Source organism: Myotis nattereri (assembly GCF_964212035.1).
Source record: "Myotis nattereri genome assembly, chromosome: 2".
Lineage (NCBI taxonomy): Eukaryota > Metazoa > Chordata > Mammalia > Chiroptera > Vespertilionidae > Myotis > Myotis nattereri.
The window spans coordinates 154,979,658-154,996,186 of NC_138076.1; the positions used below are offsets into that span (position 1 = coordinate 154,979,658).

The 16,529-nt window shown below is 40.6% G+C and overlaps 1 pseudogene across 1 annotated transcript; it reads left to right on the top strand.

Annotated features, from left to right (window-relative positions):
- The first annotated feature begins 1,436 nt into the window (after nt 1-1,436).
- Nucleotides 1,437-8,649, top strand: LOC308513896 (large ribosomal subunit protein uL1-like; annotated as a pseudogene). Its single transcript has 3 exons — nt 1,437-1,587; nt 2,678-2,696; nt 8,036-8,649. The product of its transcript is annotated as a large ribosomal subunit protein uL1-like (transcript).
- Nucleotides 8,650-16,529: the final 7,880 nt, after the last annotated feature.

Below are 16,529 nucleotides of genomic sequence, written 5' to 3' on the forward strand. Positions count from 1 at the left end.
TGCCAGGCACTGAGTTTGGTATGAGGAGAACAAAGATGAAGAAAGCATGGCCTCTCACAGAATTTACTGTATATTGAGGTAAAAGATACATAAGTAGATAATTTCTTTTGTAAAGTGAATGCAGTAAAATAAATTGAATAAAATAAAATAAAAGTTTGCATAGTTCAGAAAAGACTTCCTAGAAGATCTAGAAGATGATTCTTGAAGGATGAGTCTTGAAGGATGAATAAGTCTCTCCGCTTAAGAAAGGGCAAAAGGCAACTAAAGGCACAGAGGCACAAAACAGTGTGGCATAGGCTAAACGCTACACGTGCTACAAGCAAGGGGCGGTGCAGGCCTGAATGAGAGCAACCGTGACAGAGATGAAGAGAAGGGGATCAATTCAGGAAATAGACAGATCAAGGATCAGCATCCTTGATGGTGACAGAATTAGCAGGGAGAGGGAAAGAGAAGAAAGTAATGAGCTGATAAAGAAGAAGCAGGTTTGGGGTGGGATAGGGAAAAAATGAGTTTCAGTTTTAACATGTAGAGTTTCAATATATTGGGGACATCACGTTGCTATTATAAGTAGTAGACAGTCTGACATATAAGCAGATATATACAGCTGGCAGTTTGATATGCAACCCAGGCTCTTATAATCAGAGTCAGAAATCTAAGACCATAAGAGCAAATGAGTTTGCTTGAGGACCATATATGGAAGAAGAAGCCAAGAACCAAGAACAGAGCTCAGGGTCACAGAGAAAAAGCAAGGGAGGAATAGCGCAGGAAGATGATCAAAGAAAGCAGGACGTAATTGCATAACCAGCGGTGAGTAGTTCCTCCAAGTCCAGGGCATAGAGTTTGAAAGAAAAAGAAATCAAGAGATAATTACAGCAGAGGGTCCAAAAAGATAAGAACAGAAAAGTAATCATTGGATGTGGCAAAATACATGCCATTGGGCTGACGTGTATGTTGGCAGGGAGGCTTCAGTGGGATGATGGGGGCTGAAGCCAAATTGCAGACAAGGGGTTAGTGAAAGGCAGGTGAGGAAGGGGAGGCAGGGAGTGCAGGACGGCTCCCACAGAAGTCTGAGTGAGAAGGGAAGAAAAGAAATACAGTGGGGCCTTGACTTACGAGTGTCCCGACTAACGAGTTTTTCGAGATACCAGCCGTCTCTCGGCCGATTTTTTGCTTTGAGTTGCGAGCTAAAATTTGGGTTACGAGCCAGCTTCAGATACCCCACAGCTAGTTGGCGCAGCGAACGTCACAGTGAACGCCACAACATCAGCCCAGCATCACGTGTCTCACTCGTTCACTTTAAGCAGTTAGCTCTTACTTGAAGCATCAGTGTTGTGCTCACATTTGTGCTTGCAGTTATTTTGCAAAACTTCGTTTTTTCAACCATGGATCTGAAGAAAGTAAGTGCAAAGGACAGTGCTGAGAAGAAGAAGCGGATGATGTGCATTGATTTAAAGAAAGAAATTATCAAAAAACATGACCAAGGTGTGCGTGTAATCGACTTGGTGAAGCAGTACAAGCGTAGCACTTCTACGATCTGCACCATACTGAAGCAGAAGGAGTCGATACAGGCTACAACTCCAGCCAAGGGCATTAAAATAATTTCTAAACAGCAGACATTTATCCATGAAAATATGGAGAAGCTGTTAATGGTGTGGTTAACGGAGAAGCAGCTCACAGGAGATACGTGACGAAGGCTGTAATCTGCGAGAAGGCACGAGCTATTTACGCTGATATGCTGCAGCAGACCCCAGGCACTTCAATGGACGAGGCATTGGGCGAGCCGTTTAAAGCCAGTCGGGGCTGGTTCGAAAATTTTAAAAAGAGGACAGGCACTCACTCCGTTGTCAGACATGGTGAGGAGGTTATCTCTATAAGTGAGATAAAGGAAATGTTGGGAATGTGGGAGAAACTTTCAGACTTTATTCAAAAGAAACACCCAGAAAAAATTGCAACTGGGCATGCGATGGAGCTATTTAATGACACTTGCCTAACTCATTTCAGAAATATTCTGAAAGGGAGGATGAAACAGATCTCATTGGACAGGTTTTTATCGAAAATTCCTGTAGATGAAAGTGATGAAAGCGTGGCGAAAAGGGCAAAATCAGCAAATAAGATTCAATTATTCAGTTATTCAGTTCAGCCTTTCTCCTCCAACTCCATCAGCATCTTTTAGTCATTTGATCTCCAAGGTAAATGCTGTACACTAAACTTAATAAAACAAGTTTATTGCACTACATTCTATTGTTCAGTATTGTGTTTTTATACAATATTCGTTATTTTTAAATACATTTTTCTTATTTAAAAACGTTTAACAAAACAATTGTGGTGTTTTTTGGGTGTCCGGAGCGCATTAATGGCATTTCAATTCATTGTATTGGTGAAAATTGATTTGACATACAAGTAATTTGAGTTACGAGCTCCATCACAGGACGAATTAAACTCGTAAGGCAAGGCACCACTGTACGGTAATATTGGGGTGGGCAAGGAAGAGAAATAGTGGTTCCAGAGTCACAAGAAAAATTATATTAGGGTGGGAGAGTTATAAGCATATTGGAAACTAGGAGAAGCCACTGAAAGCAAAAAGGTGGAAGACAAAGCAAGCTCACTAAACATGGCCTCCTTGTTGCCTTGCATTGTGTCTATTGCATTGTGTCTTATCTCTTTCCTTCTCCCTCAGCACAGTGCCTGACACAGAGGTAACCAATGTCTGCCAAATGAATACATGTGTGAGTAAATGATGAAGCAACATCCAGAGGAATCCTGCAGAGAATGGTCAAGGGAATAGGGTGCGAGACTGACCTCCAACGAGAAAAGAAACACTTCATTCTCTGAAACAGAAAGATAGGCAGGGGGAAATGGATTTCCAGGTCAGAGCTTTCTAACGTGAATAGATTAATTTTGCAGATTGGTGAATGCAAGTATTTTAAATCATCTAATTAATTGTTATGAGTTATTGTTTTATTGACTGGCTTAACACTTCTCCAATGAACATTTTCAGGAAGGTAAACTACTGGTATATTCTTTCTGGTCTGTGGTCTATGTATTTTTCTATCATATTACTCCTTAAAAGACAATAAGTCCCTTAAGAACATGAATCTTGACTTTTTTAACTTATTTTGGGAACCACCAAAGGCTTTGTTTGGCTTGGATATTTGTTTTTAAGATGGGAACTATTGTGAAATGTTTCATATTATTAAGGATGATCTATCTAGCAGAGGAGAGGAAATTAATAATTCTGGAGAAAGAGCCTTACAGAGGTTCTAATTACTCGATAATCAATAAGCAATGTCTTTGAGGGGTTTAGGATTTATTGGATCTAGGAGATAAGTGGAGGACTGAGCTGACATAGAGCGGAACAGAGAGTAACCGGAAGGAGAGTGGAGCATGGTAACCAGCGGGTTGGCAGGTGGACGAGTTCTCCTCTAACTCCTCCTAATTTCTTAGTCAAATGTCACTGGACAGCAGTGAGAAGATGAGGAGGTGATACAAATTTAATGAGAGAAGATGTGAAATAATTGTATACCTTTAACTTTTTTTTTTAGCACAAAATGCATCTTACAGCCCAATACAGCACACATGCACATATAAATATGTGTACATACAACTGAAACAAGCATTTCCTGAAATAATATTTACCCTTATTATATGTTATGCACTCTATTTAGTTTTAGTCTGCTCTCATCTGTTCAATTCTTTAAATGCACAGTTTGAAACTTGATGAATAAATAGTCTAGAAAAGTGGAAGAAGGAATGGACTAGGGAGATAAAATAGACGACCAGGCAGCAGGACGGGTCCATGTGAGGTTAATGGCGATAAATTTCCCTTGAGCCCTCTAGTCATGGTTGTGGGTTTTTATCCAGTCATGTTCAGCTGCCAGGAGGCAGGCATGGAGTAAGCAGATAATTAGATTTAACTAGGATTGGGGTTTTCCAGACCCAAGGACATCCCAGAGTTGGCAAGGGAGTTAATGTAATGTCAAAGCATGGAATTCAGGCCAGGCAAGGCTGTAAAATGAGGGAGATTGAGAGGACAAAATGTGGTCAAATCTATGAATTGAAGATCTGGTGGGTTAGAAAAGTGAGCCAGGGCCTCGGAGGGAGTGAGCTAGAAAGACAGGAATGTGGGGGTTGGAAAGTGGGTGCTTGGATGAGGTTAATGTTGTTTTGGTAAACACAAGGGCAAGGGTATGACCCTGAGAGAGAATGACTGAGATAAGGAAAGGGACAAGATCCCTGGACAAGAGGAGGTTAAGGAGCCAAGAGCATGGAGTGTTGAAAGGATCATTTATCTGGATGCTGAAAAGCTAAAATTGTCACAGGAATTTTAAGAGGAAATGGCAGTGAACCAGAAGCTAAAAATATTAAAGAAATTAAGAGAAGGGACAGGAAGTAGATGACTGCGGCAAGCAGGGGTTGTGGAATAGTCTGAAGCAAGGACTTCAAAGTTGGAGTTTTCTGGAGATGGAAGGGAGAATGGTGGGGATGGCATGGGAGCTGGCAGGCACCTCCCACCCCTCCGGCCAGTGGTATGAGGGCGCGGGAGGGAACACAGCAAGAGAGAGAGAGCGAGGGGAAGCAGGGTCCTCATGAAGAGCCGGGTTTCTACTGAGCAAAATCCTAAAGTGAATATTCAGAGAAGTGAAGGCCTTAAGAATTTTGCATGTGGCAGATCCTGAGTTCCAGAGAGCACAATGAAAGGTTTCCAAAATGGGAAGGGGAGAGAAATGAGCCCGTTAACAGATGTACAGAGCCACATGAGGAGGGGCATCCAGTTAACTGACTCAAGAAAGGAAACTAAGTAAATCAATTACTTTAATTAATTACCACTATGCTGTGTTTACATGAATGTCAGGCCTTTTAAACTAAGTGATGGGGGAAATTGCTTTGATTCTATTGTCCTTCAGAAGGTGTCAGCATAGTTGGCATTCATGGTACATTTTTTTTTACCACATTTTAACCTCTCATTCTCTTTTAAAGAGATTTTCTCATTCTTTAATGTTCTTAGTTCTTTGACCCAGAAATAAATGCAACAAAATTTAACCATCTAGTTGAATTTGGTAGAGAGTAAAACCTTTCCACTTGACATTAACTAAATAACCAAATGATTTAAATTTTCTGTTAGAAAACTACTGAACACTAAAATCTTGGTACCAATTAGTACTTCAAATAAAATCTAAGCTTATTACAGAGTTCCCACAGAACCACCTAAAATTCACCCAAGGACATGGAAAAATTCATCCAAAAAATGCTGAACCCTTGCTTTGTGTACACTGTGAACAAAATGCAACATGGGCTCCACCCACTGGACATTTCATGTTACTGCAATGTTACCTTTTAACTGGCTAATCAAGGTTTTCATTCATTCAATATTATTAATTATTGGTAAATATTATTTATTGATCGTCTTTGACATGCCAAGCACTATTATATGCCCTTGGGATATAATAGTGAACACAGAAGACAAAAATTTCTGTTCTCATAGAGCTTATATTTTAATTTCTAAAATTTCTCATTTTGTTCATAATAAATTACAGGCCATCCTATATAATAAAGAGCTAATATGCTAATTAGACTGAACAGCAGAACGACTATCCGGACGACCTTCCGGACGAAGCCAAGGCTGCGAGGGCCAGACGAGGCAGCTGGGGCTGCGAGGGCCAAACCCCTTACACAAATTTCGTACATCGGCCTCTATTATCTGTATAATAGGTATCCTAGATAAGGCTGAGTGAACCCTAAGACTTTAGAAACTTGATGGATAAAATAAAAATAAAAATGTTTTTAATTAAATGTTACAAAATAATATTTTTTCTAAATATAGAAACATCAATTCATCCTTAAGGTAGGTGTTCTCTATGGTAATAAAAATATATATCTTGTGTGTCCACTACTCCCTTGACTTTTTTTAATATAAAATTTTATTAATCTACTACATATTCATCATTTTTTTCAATTTAGTTATTTTTCTTTTGCAAAAACAGTATCATGCTGTATGTGATCAGGGGATGGCTTTCTTTTGTATTTCACATTATATCACTAAGATTCTTCATGTTGTGAATGTGCCACAGTTCATTTACCCACTCTTCCACTGGCAGGCACCCTGGTCCTTTCCAGGTTTTTCCTGTTTAAATAGTATTTCTATGAGCATGCTGTACATGTTCCAGGTATATATGCATCAGAAATGGTCTTAGCTATATACTTGGGTAGAATTGCTGAATCATGGGCATGAAAATGTTCGATTTTCTTAACTATAACAATGCACTTGTTTAGAGTAACAGTAACAAATTATGCTCCCTCCAGAAATAATGGATCACTTGAAATCAAATCCTGTCCAAAACTTGATATTTTCAGATTTTTAAATTTGGGGCAGTTAACAAAATGGTACCTCACTATAGTCTTGATCAGCACTGTGGATGATCAGAAATTTATCATCATGGCTCTGTTGGTTACATATATACCCTCCTGTGTAAAATGTTTGTTCATTTCCCCATCATTCTTCGGTTGTGGCATTTATGCTTTCCTTATTATTTGGAGGAATTCTTAATATACTCTTTTAACTCTTTACTTTAAAATAAGTTAAACTTACAGAAAAGTTGAGAGAAAAATACAAAGCATTTCTATAGTATATATTCTTCACCCACTTCACAGCTATTAGCACGTTACCACATTTTCTTTCTCATTCTCTTCTCTCTTTCTTTCTCTCTTCCTGCATGTATGTATGTGTGTGTAATTTTTTCTCTGAACCATTTCAGAGAGTAATTTTCAAACATGACATTCCATTATTTATCAATACTTTAGTGTGTATTTCCTAAAAACAATGATAGACTCCTAATAGTTAAGCACAACTATCAAAATCAAGAGAATGGCACTGATATAATATTATCATCAAATTCACACACTCCATTCGAATTTTGCCAATTATCCCAGGTTTCTTTCAGGGGCCTGGACATCGCCCAGGATCACAGTCTGCATGTAGTTGTCATGTCTCTTCAGTCTTCTTCAATCTGGAACAATTCCTTGGTCTTTTGTCTTTTCATGATCTCAACACTTTTGAAAAATACAGACCAGTTATTTAGTAGAATGTCCCTCATTTGGGATTTGTCTGATGTTGCCCCATGATTAGCTTTACATTATGCATTTTTGGCCAGAATATCACAGAAGCGATTCTATGTCACATATGGAGGCACACGATGTTGATTTGTCCCTGTACTGGTGAAGTTAACTTTTATGAACTTGTTAATTTGGTGTATTCCAAATATCTCTACTATAAAGTTATGTAATAAGTATCTTGAACTTATCAATATCTAATTAGTAAGTATTCGGGGTGCAGTAAGTCCTCATTTAGTGGCATCAATAGGTTCTGTGACTTTAAGCAAAATGACATGTAACGAGACAAATTTAATTAACCATACGCTAATTGATTTAAACAAGAGTGAAGTGCCTATGGCATCTCATCAATGTTATACCTAAAAAACATCATTCAAGGACTTGATAATATGTAAATATCTACCCCCTATTCACCTTCAATGTTTACACCATTGTCTTAATCACAGCTTCACATTAAGTTCTAATATCTGATACTTCAGAAGTATCTTGGCTATTTTGGGACCTTTATTCTTCCAAACAAATTGTGAAATCAGCTTAGCAAGTTCCATGATTTTGATTCAATTGCTTTGAAACTATAATTCAAGTTAGGTAGAATAGGCATCTTTATGATATTACCTTCCTTCCCATTAACATGATATGTCTCTCCATTTACTTGGGATCTCTTTTATATCTCTCAGTTAAGTTTTATTACTATTTCTGTCGAGGTTTTCTTGGAGAAAGACCTCAAGGCATTTGAACAACTAGTTTCAAGAGCTGTAGAGCTGACATTTGGGACAGAAAGGATATGAATTTATAACCTTTACCTTGGAGTAGAAGTGAGCCTAGACTGAACTGAGCTGGGTTCAGCTGAACTTGAAGTGTATATTGAAATCGCGTGACAAGTATTTAAGATTGATGGTGAGCTCTTTTCTCCGGTGGCACCCTCTAGAAGCGGTGGGGGTCGTCCTGTGCAAGAAGTCCTACACGGGAACCAGCACGAGCACAGAAGTGTTTGCAGACAGAGGAACTGCAGATCAGTTTGAAGAACTGTGATCCTCAGACGGACAAACACTTCTCCGGCACCATCACCCACTCCCCACCCCAGGTTCTCTGTATGTGTTCTTGGGGGGGGGGGCAGTTGCACTATGATAAGGCCAAGCAAGGCCATGGATATCCCCCACACGAACACAGAGGTGATGAAGAAACTCAACAAGAATAAGAAACTGGTCAAGAAGCTGACCAAGAAGTATGATACCCTTTTCAGTCTTCAATCAGGCAGATCCCACAAGTCCTGGGCCCAGGCCTGCATAAGCTAGCAAGTTCTTGTTCTTGCTGACCCACAGTGAGAGCATGGTGGCCAAAGTCAAGGAAGTGAGATCCATGATCAAGTTCCAGAGGAAGAGGGTTCTGTGCCTGGCAGTGGCCGTTGGTCAAGTGAAGATGACAGATGATGAGCTTAAGTTCAACATCCCCTTAGCTGTCAGTGTCCTGGTGTCATTGCTCAAAGAGAACTGGTGGAACATCCAGGCTTTATGCACCAAGAGCACCATGGGCAAGCCTTAGCACCTGTCGTAAGGTACAGCTTAATAAAACATACTACTACAAAAAAAGAAAAAGAAAAAAAAAAGGTTGATGGTAAAATGTGTTTCACTTCTAATGGAGTTGAAGTACCCACCACTTCCTCCCTCTCTCCTGACCTAAGGCCAGTGTTTAGCTTCCCCTCTTGAGAAGCCAGTAGGAGCTGGAGTGGACAGAGAGACTGTTAAGATTCAGAAGAAACCTGAGGAAGAAGAAGGACCTCGGGCCAGAATTCTATTGTCCTGTGCGGGAGGACGGCAGCATTGAGCACTGGGGACTGTGGAAGAGGATTGTGGGAGGAGATATTTAGGAAAGTAAGCAACACTCAGGAAGAATAAGGGATGGACCATTATTCCATAAACATTCCATTGTCACAAACCCACCCATGATAAATTACCACCCACGGGCATGTCCCAACCAGCAGACTAAGAGATCATAAGGCAAAATCCCCTTGTTTCTGCTACTGAAGATATGGTTACCCACCAAAGCCAGAGTAGAAAAAAAGTTTTATGCAAAATGGAAAGGAGAAACCTTGCTAATGAGCTATAAATTCAACAATGACCAACCCACCACAGGTTAATATCCCAAAGAGATGCAAGAGCACAGCCTCCAAGAGAGTACAGTCCCACGAAGGCCAACACCATGTGGTCCCTCATGATTTGGCTTGATTTAGCCAGAATTCAGAATACCAGGGGAATCAATGGGCTGGTGGCCCTGTGACACTGCTTTGAAAGTTGGTCATCAGGAGTTTGCAATCATTATTCCTCAAAAGAATAGTTCAGTAAGATTAAACAAGCAGCTGAGAAAAAGATAACAAGGTTGTCTTGTGAAAGTCAAAATGCCTAGCCAGGACTCATGTCCTTCATGGTGACTCACCACACCTCTGCCACAGAACGGGCAAGGCAGTCCCCATGGGCAGGACCTCTTTCCTCAGAAAACAGTTTCCTCCCACAATTTAACAATCAAAGCTCAGAAGGATTCCTTTAGCCCAGGGGTGGGCAAACTTTTTGACTCGAGGGCCACAATGGGTTCTTAAACTGGACAGGAGGGCCGGAACAAAAGCATGGATGGAGTGTTTGTGTGAACTAATACAAATTCAAAGTAAACATCATTACATAAAAGGGTACGGTCTTTTTTTTTTTTTTAGTTTTATTCATTTCAAACGGGCCGTAGTTTGCCCACGGCTGCTTTAGCCTGACATTTTGAAAGTAACAGTTACTTTTGCACTATAGCCATTAGAGCTCAATAAGGATTTGAAATGTCAAATTTTAAATAATGTAACTTTCTGATGAGCTTTTCAACATAATTTAACTGAAAAATGAACTCCTAGGTAACTAAGTGTATTGAGCAATTGCATATAAGCCAATTAAAGGTTGCTGCCTAAAATGATGATTTTGCTTTAAAGTGGTATTTATCTTTTCTTTTTCTCAACAGAAATTTATGACAGGTCTCCTACACATCTCCTACCACAATTATAGTTCCATTATGCCAGTAACTCACTTTAGGCCCTGTGGAAGAATGCAACTTAATAATGTGTTTAGAATTAGAAACTGTCAGATGTGTTTTCATTTAATTTAAGCTTATCAAAAACAGCTGCAGTATGGAAACATCAATTATGACAACTATCATAGCCTTCGGAAGTTAAACCAAGATATATTATAATCAGTGTGTGTATGTGTGTGTGTATGGGAGAGGGGGGGTGCTGTTGTAATTCAAATCAGGAAAGGAAAAATTAGAAAAGAATTCCAGCAAATCAGTTTGAATAGTTAGTGATCTGAAATGATTGACAATAGCTCCAACTGATAAAATATTTCCATCTTCTAGTCTATTCATATTTTATGACATTTTATAGTAATTTAAGCTATGCTGCAGAAAACATGCCTGACCAGAGTGGCTCAGTTGATTGAGCGTCATCCTGTGCACCAAAAGGTTGCTGGTTCAATTCCCAGTCACGGCACATATCTGGGTTGCAGGTTCGAACCCTGGTCAGGACATGTACAGAAGGCAACCAGTCGATGTTTTCCATCTCACATCAATGTTTCTCTCTCTCTCCATTTCTCTCTCTCTGTCTGCCCTCCTCTCTCTATGCATGTCTTCAGGCGAGGATGGAAAATAAATAAGTAGAAAACATGATATCCATGGATACAAATAAGCTGAGATTTATGTTTTTAAACATATAAGAATATATTATACTGTATACACTACCTGGACCATGGGTGAGAAAGCTCAGAATACTTAACAAATAATAATGTTACTTGAGACCTTTGTCTTCAGCTTAATAAATCCAGCTAATGATCTTTGTAAACTATCCCACCCCCCCCCATGCTTAAAAAAAAACATTTTAAGCATTTCATGGCATCATAAATGTACTGTACTGAACATGGATACATTAGGATAAACAGAATTTGCTTCCTTTTCATTTATCCAAAGGTATTCTTATAATTCTGATTTATCTTCCAGTTTCAAAGGCTTTCATTTGCTCCTCTGTGAAGCACACATAAAAAGAGCTCTGTAGACCTCTAAGTTCCCTTTTAGCCACCGCATTCTCTCTCCCATGTGTGCTACTGTGTGCAGGTTGCTAGTGAAAAGGAGCAGGGACAACCCCCAGCCCCACTGCTAAGAAGCCCAGCCCCACTGCTTCTTAGCTGAGTGGGCTGGAGCACATTATTAACCAGCCGGAGTCTCATTTTCTTCTCTGTACATCCATCTTTCAGAGTGGTTGTGTGGATTTGCAATAATATATGTACAGTATCCAGCTCCTAATAGAACTCAGAAACATGTAGCTATTCTCTTCACCACATAAGCGCTGTCCTCCATGAACATAATGCTGCTCTCTCCATCTACATTCTCTTCTCTGCTAACTAAACAATTTAGCCATTCCTCTGACACAATGCTTTCACAACCCATTTATATCTACTATGCAACCAAACATGTCATGCAGATCTTTGATTTATTTTAAAATTAGTAATCCTCTCCAATTTGCTTCATTGCAATTCAGACCTGAATTACATACAATGCCACATCATTATTTGAAATGAACTCATGAAGAATAAGGCGTCCGGGAGGTCTCTGTAGGAGCCAAAGCACTCACAGGTGTAGGGGCAGGGAATGGGGGAGGGGTTCTAAGGAGCAGAATGGGGTCCCTGAGGGGGCTCTGGGAATGGAAGAGCCTAGTCCAATGACCAAAAGAAGGATTTGGGGTCAGAGAGTTTTGGGCTCTTTTCCTTGCTCTGCTCTGCCATACCACTTGATCCTAACAGGTCACCTTCCCAAGCCTCAGTAGTCTTACCTATAGATCCAATATAATAACCTATCTTGTGGGTTCATTATGAGGACTGAATAAGATAATACAGGGTGTATGCAAGCATATAGGCCTAACCAATGGACACAGACAACAGGGGGGTGAGGGCATGAGTGGGGGGGATAGGGGATAACATGGAGATAAGGACACATATGTAATAACTTAATCAATAAAAAAATTTAAATAAAGATAACTTTTAGCCCTTAAAAAAGATAATACAGGGTGGAGCAAAGGTAAATCTACAGTGGTTCATATGGGAAAAAATACAATAATTAATAAATAATAATACAAGAATAAACTCAGTGCTTCATGTATTCACAGCTGTAAACCTACCTTTGCCCCACCCTGTATCTGTCAAACATTTAGCTCAGAGTAAACACTCAATAAAAAGATGACAGCAGCAGTAGGATTCTTCATTTCTAAGATGCTAAATACAAGCCATAGTTTCAGTTTATTTTGCTCAATTCTTTCATTGAAATGTAGGTGATGGTGAGAATGGTGACATGCTCTCTGTGTGAGACAGACAAAGCTTATACATTTTCATTCTGTAATGTATGTCTCATATGCCATATTTAATTGAGAATATTCAGTTCTACTGTAGCAGACAAGAAAAAGCAAGTAGGATGGATAAAACACATAAGATGTGCTAAATAAAGAAAGTAAGTGGCCTGTGAGACATGAGCGGCACTCACAATATGTGTTGTTAAGTATAGATGGTTGGCAATCAGCAAGACATGTTAAAGACAGAATGAATGAAATACATGATATTTTAGAGGATGGGACCCTCAGGAATGTTTATGTATAAAGAGAAAATGACTGAAGGACCAAATCATAAGGTACACACCAAGCCCCCTTCAGATTGATGCATCACCTGTCAATCGGCCTTTGAGTCCTCATTCTGGCTTTGCCTGCACTCTGCCCAAGAAGTAAAGTTCGCAGTTGCCCAGCTAACTAACTGGTGAACTAGAACTTCAGCTGCAGCCAGGCATCCTTGCCTTCCTGTCAACAAACATGTGTTGATTCTAGACACTGTGAGCTTGCTAAGCCCCCTTGTTCAAACTCAGCTCTGGTCTTTGTAACCACACCACTGTGAGGAAAACCTGATGTGACACAGAGAGAGAGAGAGAGAGAGAGTGAGGCACAGGCACAGAGAGAGGGAGAGGGAGAGAGAAGAGATGGAAACAGAGAGGAAATAGGTTTAGTGGTGTGGTCCTTCCACTCCAACCTAACTGTGTAAATTTACCCCATATTTCTTTTCTCTCAATCCTCAATGTATGCTTTATGTTGACCCAATACATCCCATGATTTGGGCATCTTAATTTAGTCTGTGAGACTTTCTGTTCTATGACGTCTGGGATGGCTTGCTGGGAGTGTACTGGAAGCTACCATATTGCATCAAGGTAATTTCTCATACAAAATATTTTTTCTTGGCACCAGAATTTCTTCTGAGAAAAGAACCAGTTGGTATTCTTCTACAAATACATCAAGTTGGTGTTATTTTGCCCAAGAGAGCAAGGAAAGCTTTTCCACCACATTGTTTTCATGCCTTGTTAATGTTTGCAGAACTAGTCATTTCGTAGGAAATTGCAGCCTTTTCTGCCAGGTGATTGTTTCTAGCTATATCCCCTGCTGTTATCTGATCTTTTTGCACATTATTGTCATAGAGTTTTGGGTTTGTTTGTTTTTTAAACTGGGTGTTGGCATTTGGGTGGTCACCACTATCCTGACTAGACTAGGACTAGGCCATGGCCATGACAGGAAAAGCAGCCGAAACCCAAGATCCTGTGGACAGTGGCCACACTCAGCACCTGAAGATCATTCACTTGGCAATCAGCAAGACATTCTATCTTTAACATGTCTTGCTAAAGACACCACCACCACCACCACCTCTCTCCTTTTTTTTTTAGCTTCCTTCATTTTCCTCTTTTTCCCATCTCAGGAACTCAGGAATCACATGTGAGTCCACTTGGGGCTCTGCTCTGAATTATTTTTCTGCTCCAAAAATTAAGGTCTTTTCACTATATCAAGCTTACCTTCTGGGCTGTCCAGAAAATGGTTCTCTCCCGGGAGATCCCTCAGTCCTTTGTACACATAAGCCTCTGGCAGATCCGCCCCACTAATCAGTCAGGTATGTTTGTACTAATCTGAATCCCATTGGTAGACAAGTCTTAAACACCAACCTCCTACCACATGTGCATGAAGTGATGTCTGAAAACGGAGGGAAGCTTTGAGACAGGGGTATTCTGTTTGGGAAATGAATCAGGGAAGTTTGGGTCATTTCCCCGCTATGTCCTTTTTCAGTTCCCATGGTTTTATCCTCAGCTCTCTCAGGCAATGCACACCATCTTGTTTCCTTTAATAGAGCCCGAAGGGAAATGTTAGGTTCTTCAGAGTGAAGTATTTACAAACTTTAAAAATATAATAAAGAAATCTTTCTTTTGCTAATATCGCCTACCAGAAAAAGGTGAGGGAGAAAACCCAGACATTCCACAATTAAGTTTAAATATAAAGAACCAAGATTTATGTTTCTTGTACAAATGGAAAGACACAGAACCAAGACTTGTTTCTCCTTTCATCCCACTGCATCAGCAACCAACCAACCAACCAACCAACCAATCAACAAACAAGCAAACTAGCAAACAACAAAGGGCACTGACTGGACCATGCAAGTCCAGGCAGGTCCAGGGGGAAGGCAGGCAGTGCATCTGGTTTCTTCAGTGCCCGGGCTCTATTTTCCACAGCTCTCTTGGCTCTCTTCTCTTCTTAGTGACTTTGCCTTCAGGCTGGCTGCTGTCCTAATAACAAGATAGCTAGCTGCCTGCAGTGACCAGAACTGCATACCTCCTTGCTCACACCAGGAAGAGTAAGACTGAGGCTCAGGGCAAAAGTTCTGAGCTTGCCCTTGTTGGTTTGGCTCAGTGGATAGAGTGTCAGCCTACAGACTGAAGGGTCCCAGGTTTGCTTCCTGTCAGGGGCACATGCTTGGGTTGCGGGCTCAATCCCAAGTAGGGGGCGTGCAGGAGGCAGCCAATCAGTGATTCTCTCAAACCATTCACTTGACACTGATGTTTCTATATCTCTCTCCCTCTCCCTTTCTCTCTGAAATCAACAAAAATATTATTTTTAAACAAAATTCTGAGCTTCACACAGATTGCCGCACCCTCTGGCCAGGATGAAATCATTCATTCATTGGCTTCAACCTGGGGTGCCTCTACCAATCCCTGTGGCATGGAAGATGAGATTACCGAGCTAGCCATAGGCAGACGGACGTGGGGTCAATTGCACTAAAACTACAGGGCTGCTACTCATTAGAAAGAACAGTGGCTTTGATACCTTTGTAATTAACTTAGTTATTAATTAACAGAAAGGGAGCAAAAGGAAGACTAAATAGTATAGGCATGTCCTTTGTGCAGCTTTGCCAGGAAGCTGCAGTTTAATTGGGCAGGGGATGGGACCGGACAGGTGGAGAACAGACATGTGCCCAGTAAAGTCTGGGTGACGGCATATGGAAGGTGCTTTCTGTCAGTCTCACCTGGGAATAGGTCATTGGCCAGAGAAGGTGTGGCCGCTGCAAGCACGGGAAGATTTGGAATATTGATTTAATCCCCTAAACAAAGAAGTTTGTTTTCTTGCCCTCTTGGCTCCTGGTGCTCTGTTGGCTCCCCTGCATTCGCCCACATGTCTCACAGCCATGTGGACCCACACAGCGGACTGTTGGACTGCAACTAGCCTGATGCTGTACCGGACACAACTCCACCATGGAAAGGAAACTTTAGACACTGGCTTTGCTTTTAGCTCGACTGAATCCCCAGCTGCACTTCTTCCAGGACCAGATAAGGGAAATAGGACTTTGGAAACCCAAGGATGTAACTGTATGCAAATAAAAATCACTCGTCTCTCATGCAGTCTCAGAAAATTCTTTTTCTTGAGATATCGTCAGGACCCTGCCCCCAGTGGGGAAAGGAATACCTCACTACCACCGATAACAGTTTCCCAAAGAAAAATATGGCTACTATTAGAAGGATGGAAAACAGGGAATTGATGGACATAGACAACAAACGTGTATTGCACCCACAACAGTCTTTCACAGAGGATTGGAGCTCAATATAGTCCTGACTTATGTATAGTGTTATGAAATTTGATCAACTGGATTCCTCCAAGTCCACTGTTAGCTTGCTGAAAATGAATGTAACTGAAAATAGCATCTCCTGCTGTCTCATGGCAGCATTAAGCACTTTAAGGTGATAAGATGGAGTCATTGCAGAGAGGCTAACACGGTTCTTCCTCCTGTTCCTTAAATGCAAACTGTTAAGAATGATTATTTAATGTTTCAATTTAACTACTGACTGTTGAATTCAAAGACATGCCATTCACTTAAGAGAACAAGGTGTTTCCGTAGCCTCGTCTTCAGTACCTCTCTTGCTTAATCTTATTTCCATGCTGTGTTCCTATCAAAGTTAATTTCCTGCCGTGAAATTATGTGATGCAGCCTTCCATTTCTGAGTGTTTTCCACATTTCAAGCATACTTTTCTGTCAGGGCCAAGTAGAATCAAAACTCGGGGG